This window comes from Melitaea cinxia, chromosome 11, assembly GCF_905220565.1.
Source record: "Melitaea cinxia chromosome 11, ilMelCinx1.1, whole genome shotgun sequence".
Lineage (NCBI taxonomy): Eukaryota > Metazoa > Arthropoda > Insecta > Lepidoptera > Nymphalidae > Melitaea > Melitaea cinxia.
This window is the reverse complement of record NC_059404.1, coordinates 13,815,937-13,825,181: the sequence shown is the minus strand read 5'-3', so window position 1 is coordinate 13,825,181 and position 9,245 is coordinate 13,815,937.

Genomic DNA, 9,245 nt, shown 5'->3' with positions numbered 1-9,245 from the left:
GACTGCAGCGACAATCGACATTAGCGGCAAATTCTAGAACCTTATTAGTGGGTCGCGTTTATGACCATAGACAATACTCTTTACAAAGTGCAAACGTATAGGTATTAAAAAATACCAAATTTTATGATACACACGTATGTATTGTAATTACTTTTGTTAAACATGAAAATAGTTTGAAAATAATTAAAGGAGTCTAAAATCCTGTCAATATTATCTATGCAATCACTATTAAGTCCAAGCAGTGTAGCAACAGCAGCCCGGTATAGCAACGTTATGTATAATGAGCGAAGATGAGTGTTAGTAGGCTTTTAACATCACATGATACTGTTTGCCCCCCCTTTCATATAAAAGGGTACTAAGGGGTCAACAAAGGGCTTAAATTTACTTTCTTAGTGCGTTTTACATATTAGAGATTGACTTGTTTTTATTGCACGCACCGCCAAAAGCTTAGATAGTACCTCTTTTTTTAAATCATTACCTTATCTACGCAACGAAATAATACTTATATCCACATCAACGTCTAGTCACCATAATAAAACTTTGGGTAAAATACACAATAAAGAGTATAAATGGTGACCTTTGAGGTTTTATTTTGGCCCACACTGCTCAACAACTAGCCTGATATATGTACATCAAAAAAACTATGTTAAACCACAGTCTGCAATGGAACAGGGTACTGAAATAATCTCCAATCATTTTCGTTATAGGAAAAGAGACATTAGCAGTTTTTAAGTACAGGTAAAAAAAAACTATATAAATAGCCGAAAAAATATATAAATAAAAAAATATATAATAAAATAAAATAAAATAAAATAACATCTTAATTATATATGTATATGTCAACCGTAAGGGTATTATTATATAATATGCAAAGTCGCAAACATCGTCTTATTTATAACACTGTAAAATTTAATAGCTTCGTTAAAACTTTCAATACAAAATATATTCAGACATAAAGTAATAAAACGTTAAACTACGTAACTTCACCTTTACGAAACTCTTATATTATTATCTATTAAGTTACTATTTATTTTATGTTATTTAAATGACTATGAAATAATGAAGCAACAAATCATACATAGCTAACATTGCTATATTATTATTTGCTTTACGATTCTCACTTAGTTCAATTTAAATTAAATCTTTGAATAGAAATAAACAACTATTCAAAGACAAATGATTTAAATATTTTTTTCAATTAACCGTAGAACCTACGGACCTACCTACGAAAGAATTTTTTGAATGAACTAACATTTTATACTTAACATTTTATACAAAATACTAGAACATTTGTTAGGTATGTAAAATGTAAGAGTTGAGTGTTGACATTGTATTGCTTAATAATAATTGTGTTTGCAGTCTAACGAAGAAAAACAGACTTCAACTGTATCGACATGTATTACAACGTAGGTAGACAAAAAAAAACGTCAAGTAAATACGCATTATCAAAGATTTCTCCAAAAGTTGTAATCAGATCTCGATGAAATTTAAATGTGACTACATGATAAACATCGGCTTTTGATTAAATTAAAAATCATTAAAACCGGTACGCCCAGTAAAAAGTTAAGCGGATTTTCGAAAGTTTCCCTCGATCTCTCTGGGATCCCATCAACAGATCCTGGTTTCCTTATCATGGTACCAAACTAGGGATATCTCCTTTCCAACGAAAAAAGGATGATCAAAATCGGTTCATAAACAATGGAGTTATCCCCGAACATACATTAAAAAAAAATATACGATCGAATTGAGTAACCTCCTCCTTTTTTTTATTTATTTAAGTTAACAAACAGTGTTCACAATAAAGTTTTACATAACAGACTTACAATACAAACATTATTAATCGTGACACCAATACCGTCAACTCCAGATTACAATTTTATAATAGTAAAAAATGCACATCAAAGAAAAGAAATGGTAGGTATATAATATACATAACACATTACAAATACATTTTTTCCTTAAATACCATCAACCAAACACTAGTGATTATTATTGTTATTATTACTCAGCTAGAAATACATACTAAACAGACAACATAAATATCTTTCTATCTCTTAAACATTAACTGTACATTGCACAGCCAAAGTACAAATAGGGTGCATTTTTGTCGATATGGATAACCTAGCCCTACGACTTGCATCTTGGGATCAGTGTTAACTACTAGGCTACCCACACCGAGTCCGTATGCAAGGGTTGAATTTAATGAGTAAACCCGTTTACGTTTGAACTGATATGGGTTCCATATAGGTACAGCATATTCAAGCTGTGGACGTATTAGTGATTTATAAATATGTTGAAGCCAACTTAAACTCATTACAAGTACGCATCGCAAATCCGTATAATTTATAAGCATTGCTAATTATATAATCGATACGTATATTTAAATGTAGCTTTCTGTCTAGTATAACCCCAAGGTCTCTGATGTGTTCCACAACCTGAAGACGCTCACCACATAACATGTAGGAAAAACTGCTATGTGTCCTTTTTTTTGTAAAAGTTATAGATTTGCACTTATTTAAGCTAAGTGCTAATTTATTTACCGTGCAGTAAGCTGAGAATCTGTCAAGGTCCTCTTGCAGTCTCCTATGGTCATCTGAATTTTGGATTTTATGATATATTTTAAGATCATCCGCGTATAATAGAAAGTAACTAGACTTGAAACAGTGGTGAATGTCGTTTATAAATAATATAAATAATAATGGTCCTAATATAGAACCTTGTGGCACTCCAGAGCTAATAGATACGAAATCAGATTCATATCCATTGATCACTACTTTTTGGGTGCGATTTGTTATATAAGGTTTAAACCAACGCCACAAGTTTCCGCGTATTCCATTAAAGGCAAGTTTCTCAAGAAGTATCTTGTGATCCACCCTATCAAATGCCTTTCGAAAGTCAGCATAAATACTGTCTGATTGTATGTTAAGATCAAGTGCTTTAAATAGATGACTAATATAAATTAATAAATTTGTTGTCGTAGAACGCCGCTGTACAAAACCGTGTTGCTGTTCTATTATATTTTTATGTAAAGATGGGTAAATATTATTATGAACTAATATTTCAAAAAGCTTCAACAGAGTAGGTAGGATGGATATGGGCCGGTAATTTACAATGTCATTTTTAGTACCACCCTTGTGTATCGGCACAATCCGAGCGGATTTCCAAACAAGCGGAAAAGTCCCTTCACGTAAACAACAATTAAATATTATTTGCAGCGGCCTAGAAATAGATTCTGCAACATTTTTTAAGAATATTGGTGGAATGCCGTCCACCCCTGCTCCCTTATTAACATCAAGTGCTTGCAGTTCTTTATTAATTTCATTTTGGGTTAAAATAATAGCACTAATCATCAAATCCGAATCATGATTTTTATCCAGAATATCATCAATATCAAAATTATCATCAACTGTACTGGGTTCAAATACAGATAGAAAATAATTGGAAAATAACTCACATATCTTTACAGGATCACTAGTAGTGTCATTTTTATATGATAAGAAATTTGGAAGGCCCCCATTGCTCTTTAAATTATTTATATAGGTCCATAGATAATTAATGTTGTTACGTATACTACTTTCAACCATATTCATATATTTTTTATAGCATTTACGCGACTCAAATTTAAACCTCTTTCTGTAAATAGAAAACTCTTCATAATCAACTTGATTTTGATACACTTTCCATTTAATCCAACATTGACTTTTATTTTTGAGGATATGAATTAAGGCAGAAGTAAACCAAATGGGATACTTAGAATTTTTAATTATTTTTGTAGGGATACAATTTTTGATTATAAAAAATAAAGTATCATATAAAGTAATGACGGCATTTTCTGCTGATTGATTCTCTAAAACCTTCACCCAGTCAACACCATTTATTTCTGTGTTAATTAATGAATAATTAGCATTTTTATAATTATATTGTTGTTTAGGAATAGTTCGTAATGGTTTAAAATGCCTATTAATTGGTACCAGTACATAGAAAGGCGGGTGATGTTCGTCTATCGGCAGCAGTGAAATAGGAACAAGTGAAGATCCGCAATCGTTAATATTAGTTATAAAAAGATCTAGTATTCGATCATTTCTATTTTTTAATCTATTAACTTGCAAGCAATTAAACAAAGACATAAAATTTATTAAATGAATATTAGATTGGTTGTACGTATTCAACATAATAGGTTCTAAATGTGCACAACTCCGCCGCCATTCTAAACTAGGTAAATTGAAATCACCTGTAACTATACATAAATGAATTTATATCAGGACTGTAAAGAACATTTTCCAAGTAATCAAAATATGAAGCATATACTTCGGAACTCATACCAGGCGGAATGTACGCTACACTTATAACAAAACAGTAATTTCGCATTCTTAATTCGAGTAATATATGATCAACAAACGGAGACGGGGATGAGGGTGCAGCCGCGCGGACGGCAGTAGAGGAAGTGAGCGCCTGACCTGCGCAAGCGCCACGCGGCATGACTGGCAGCTAAAGCAGCTTGGCAGCTTTTTGAAGTCGGTTAAAAAGAAATACTGATAAAAATACCTTAATTTTCATTAAGATACATGAAAATAATGTACATTTCGTATAAAATTATTATAGCACGGACGCGGAGCACGAAGAATTTCGTACATTGACCCTTCATCTTTTGTCTTTGTCGCTCGCGTATAAACATATTGCCGTTGCGCTCACACAGGTGTAGTGACAGCCGTATTCATAGATTGTCAACCTTTTTACTTTTATTTTTTTTACCAAATTTAAGTCACAAGGTTCATCGTTTTTTCATTTTTAGTTTAACTCAAAAGTTAACATTACTTATATTAAATGCGATTGTGTGTTTATTGGTGTCTTTTTTCACACAGCAACAGATTTAAGATTTTTTTGCATATAGAAAGTATAGCCATCAAATTGTACACATAGTAATATATATATATAGATGTATGTGTATGTTCTTTTCTATGATTAAACAAAAAAATATTTTATTCTGTGACTAGACCGATCCACGGATAGACAGCGTAGATTTAGTGTTGTGTGGAAAAAATGAGTTCTAAGACATCCTAAATTCTAAACTCTACTGATTTTTTAAGGCTTTAATAATAATAATAATAATATATTCTTTATTGTACACCAAAATATAAACAAACAGTAGTAATTACAAAATAAAAGGCTTTGTACTTTATATAAAAAATTTGAGGACCACTGGGCAGTAGGCAAAAAGGTCATTGTACGAAAATCTTCGTGCTCCGCGTCCGTGCTATATTGATAATTATTCACTTCAGCATATCGCAGTCCACTGCTGGACATAGGCTTCTACAAGTTCGCGCCAAAAATGGTGTGAATTCATGTGTGTTGCCCATAGTCACCACGCTGGGCAGGCGGGTTGGCAGACGATTGATGTTATTGAGTTAAATACACTTTTATTTTAAAGATGCAAAATCTTTTGAAAATTTGACCAATACATCGATATATCAATGTTTTTTCACTTCCATAGTATTTCACATAAAACCGACACCCTTATGTTAGCTAATCAACGAAGAAGAAGTTAGCAACGTGAAGCTAGCTAACCAATGAATGCGCGCGCACACAGTCACAAAAAACCGATACCCTGAAGCTAGCTAGTCAACGAAGAAGAAGTTAGCAACGTAAAGTTAGCTAGCCAATGAATTATAAATAGACATCTTACTTACGTACCTACACACAGATTTCTTTTTGAAATGAAGTCTTGTACAAATACAATGTAAATTTCTTACACGGAATTTAAATATGATTTTATTTTATGACATATCACATATCTCACGATTAACGAATTTTTACAAAAAGCAAGTGCATAGTTTTGAAAATTATCATCTGACACAGCAGATGTTTTAAAATGCGCCGTAAAATTATATTTGATACTTCTTCAATACACATATTTTTTCTACTAAAATAACTTTATAAATTTTTTCTACTAATACAAAATAATAGTGTTTTATATATCATTTCACATAATCTGTGCATTACAATATCAAAGTCGAGATTATTGTAGGGAATCTTTCAGCGCTTAATCGCACCGTTATTTTTATAAACTGATACAAGTACGAAGTGATTCAAATTTTATTATTCAAATAAATACGATCGATTTACATGAATCGACCTCTTGAACTTACTGCGAAACATTGTTCACAAATATCTATTATAAAGACATTCATTTTGTATGTATACTGTACAAATATAGACGCAGTGAACGGTTAATATAAATCCCTTTAAGCTTAGAAATTGACTTATTCTGTAATTAAAATGGTAGAAGTCAGCAAGTTCCTTGTCAACAGTTGTCCTTCGATACTAAACTTATCATGTCACGAGCTACTGCATCCATGGACAGATAGCTGTGTCAAAGCTCATCTTACTATGTTGGAACACTGCTTACGAGGAAGTGCATTATTTTGGTTACCAATTCATGGTATGGGTACCGTAAGTTTTTGTTATTTTTATTTCGCTACAAAATGCGAAAATATGTTAAAAATAAGTATTGAAAATATTAGTGATAAATTAAGAAAGTTTAAGTTCACCTTTTTCAAGAACATCCAAAGAAAAGTACTTTTCTTTCAAATTTTGATTAATACTAATGTGTGAGTGGTACTTGTTGACTATTCGTTAAACGATGTGCTCGAAGACTAACAATAGTGGGATATTGGTTTTTCGACCTAGCAATCCTTACTCTATCGTCTTTTCTAGTTTAGTTTAGATAAGACCATTTGATAAATCTCCACTAGTTCGTCGGCATCACGTCGAAGTGATCTTAGTGATGTTATGTTGGAATTATGCTCCAAGGAGGTTTAGGGTTACTCTATGGGTAGTAAAAAGATCAATGCTTTGTGTATTTTTCCGTGGTCAAATCAGGAGATCCGTAGAAGAAGCGGAGTAAACGAGATATTTCAACATGCAGTAATAACGGATTCCTGTCTGTCTACAATGTAGAAAGGTGATCATACGTGAGCAGTAGATAATAGGTGGTCAGGGCACGTGCCTACATTGACCCGGCGAGCTTCTTTCCCTCGTAGGAGACACTCTTAATAGTTTTAGTAGTCTTAGGACGAACGGCTACCCTAAACCCTTCTAAAGGACTCCCTTTCTTCTTTCACGGCTGGGTCTCAGCACCTGGAGACCCACCCAGTGACGCTAGCAAGGCTGATAGGGCCAACAGCATAGGGCAATAGCCTCAGCACTCTTACTTCCGAAAAAAGAGGGATGAATGTCTATGTCCATCTGTAAATGATTTCCGACTGACTATGACAGCAATGAATTACTCACTTCAAGGTTATACCTATTACTTTTATGGATCCAGGCATACATAAAAGTAATAGGTATAACCTTGAAGCTCGATCAAATTATTTATCACTATCGACGTTTCATTATTTAAAAAAAAAATTGAAATCTAATTTATTTTTATCTTACAACACAAACGTAACAACGTGGGAAATTCTTGGTATGATATCTCTGAATTAACTTAAATTATTCTTCACCTAATATTAACTCAATAGGCTACATAAGTATAACATCGCTTATAATAATTATAATGTTACTAGCGGACCCGAAAAACTTCGTTCTGTCAAAAAGATTTGGAAAGTGGCAGTTTTTTGTTCCTACCTATTCTGTAGTCAGTGCAAAAAAATCTCCTGAACAGAACCGTCACCCTGATGATACCCGGGTGGTGTGTGAGGTTCAGTTCGGGTGTTCAAAGTATCTTCGCTTCCACGAACTTTGGCCACACTTCTGTGACCCACTTAAAAACCCCGACTGGGATGTCTGCTAGAGGGCTTCAAACTAAGAGGCGAACTTAGGGTTCAAACCTGATTGGAAAATATTCTAAAGTCAGTGGGAACCTACGGGTCAGTGGGTACCTAAAGGTGACAAATATTTAAAAATTGTGTGCCTCAATGACATAACATAGAGATAGACGGGTTATTAACCGACGTGATTGTATTTAAAAGTGGCGCAAGTCTACGTCACAGAACGCGCGACGCGTCGTGTCCGATCGCGCCGAGTTGGCCTGATCGTGACGTGATATTAAATTAATAATTAAAAGATAGTAAAACTCCTTTTTAACGCAATTTGTTTGACAGATGTAATGTTTTGAAAACTAATGCATTTTATGTCGCGTGCCGAAACTAAAACAAAAGAAATAATATCGCGAAGCCAACCAAAATAAAAATCAGTACTAATGATCTATTGCTCGTTCGCAATATTATCACTTTTGTTGAGTTTCGGAACGCGACATTAGATCGTCCAACGCGAACGCGAACAGTTTTATTTATTTGATTTTATTTATTCAGAAAAACTTACAGCTATACATAACAAATTAAAAATACAATTAAAAACTAAAAGCCATTTATAAGTTTTTACAATTAACAACTAAAGAGTGCTGTACTAATTAAGAGTTTGAGTAAAACAAAATTAAACTTAGGATGGTTTGAGAACATAGCTGGATCATTAAACTGCTTAGACATTATTAGCTATCGGAAGAGAAATATTCTGTGGTCACCAATCGTCTAATAAAGTAAGGTTTAATGAGAAAAACATCAACCCCACGATGGTCGCGCAAAAAGTCATTAAATCGCGTAGTAGATCTGCAAATAAAGGAATTTCGACGATAATTACTATGACAAGGTGGGATATAAAATAGGGCAAAATTACGAAAGAACCTACTGGGTACATTAAATTTAATTATGTTGTGTATGTCTGTGTTATCTATAATATTGTTGATAATTTTATTTAGTTATACTAAATCAGAAACATTTCGACGTAATCTCAGTGGAAGAAAATGGTATTTTTTACATCTGCTTTCATAGTCATCTAAATTATCACCACATTTATACTGCAAGTATCTTAAAAACCGTTTCTGGATACATTCGATTCTATTTACATACGTACAATATGTTGGGTTCCAGATTTCAGAACAATACTCACTACTGTTTTGATAGATATGATTGAATTTGAACTTTGTGCAGCGATAATAAAGTGCAAATTGACTCTTTGACGTTACGAACACACCTACATTGCTTAGACAACAGTGAGCGCTTTTAATTTAATATGAACTTTATTGAATAGCAATAAATTTCAAATTGACTCTACATTTTAGTTAGAAAACGTTTGTGTGGAAAAAAGAAAAGGGCTGTTTTTAGGGTTTTCCCGGAGATTATTCGAATTTTTCTCGCCGTAAAAACCATCCTTGGACTTCAACGAAATTTAAAAAAAAAGAATTGTTA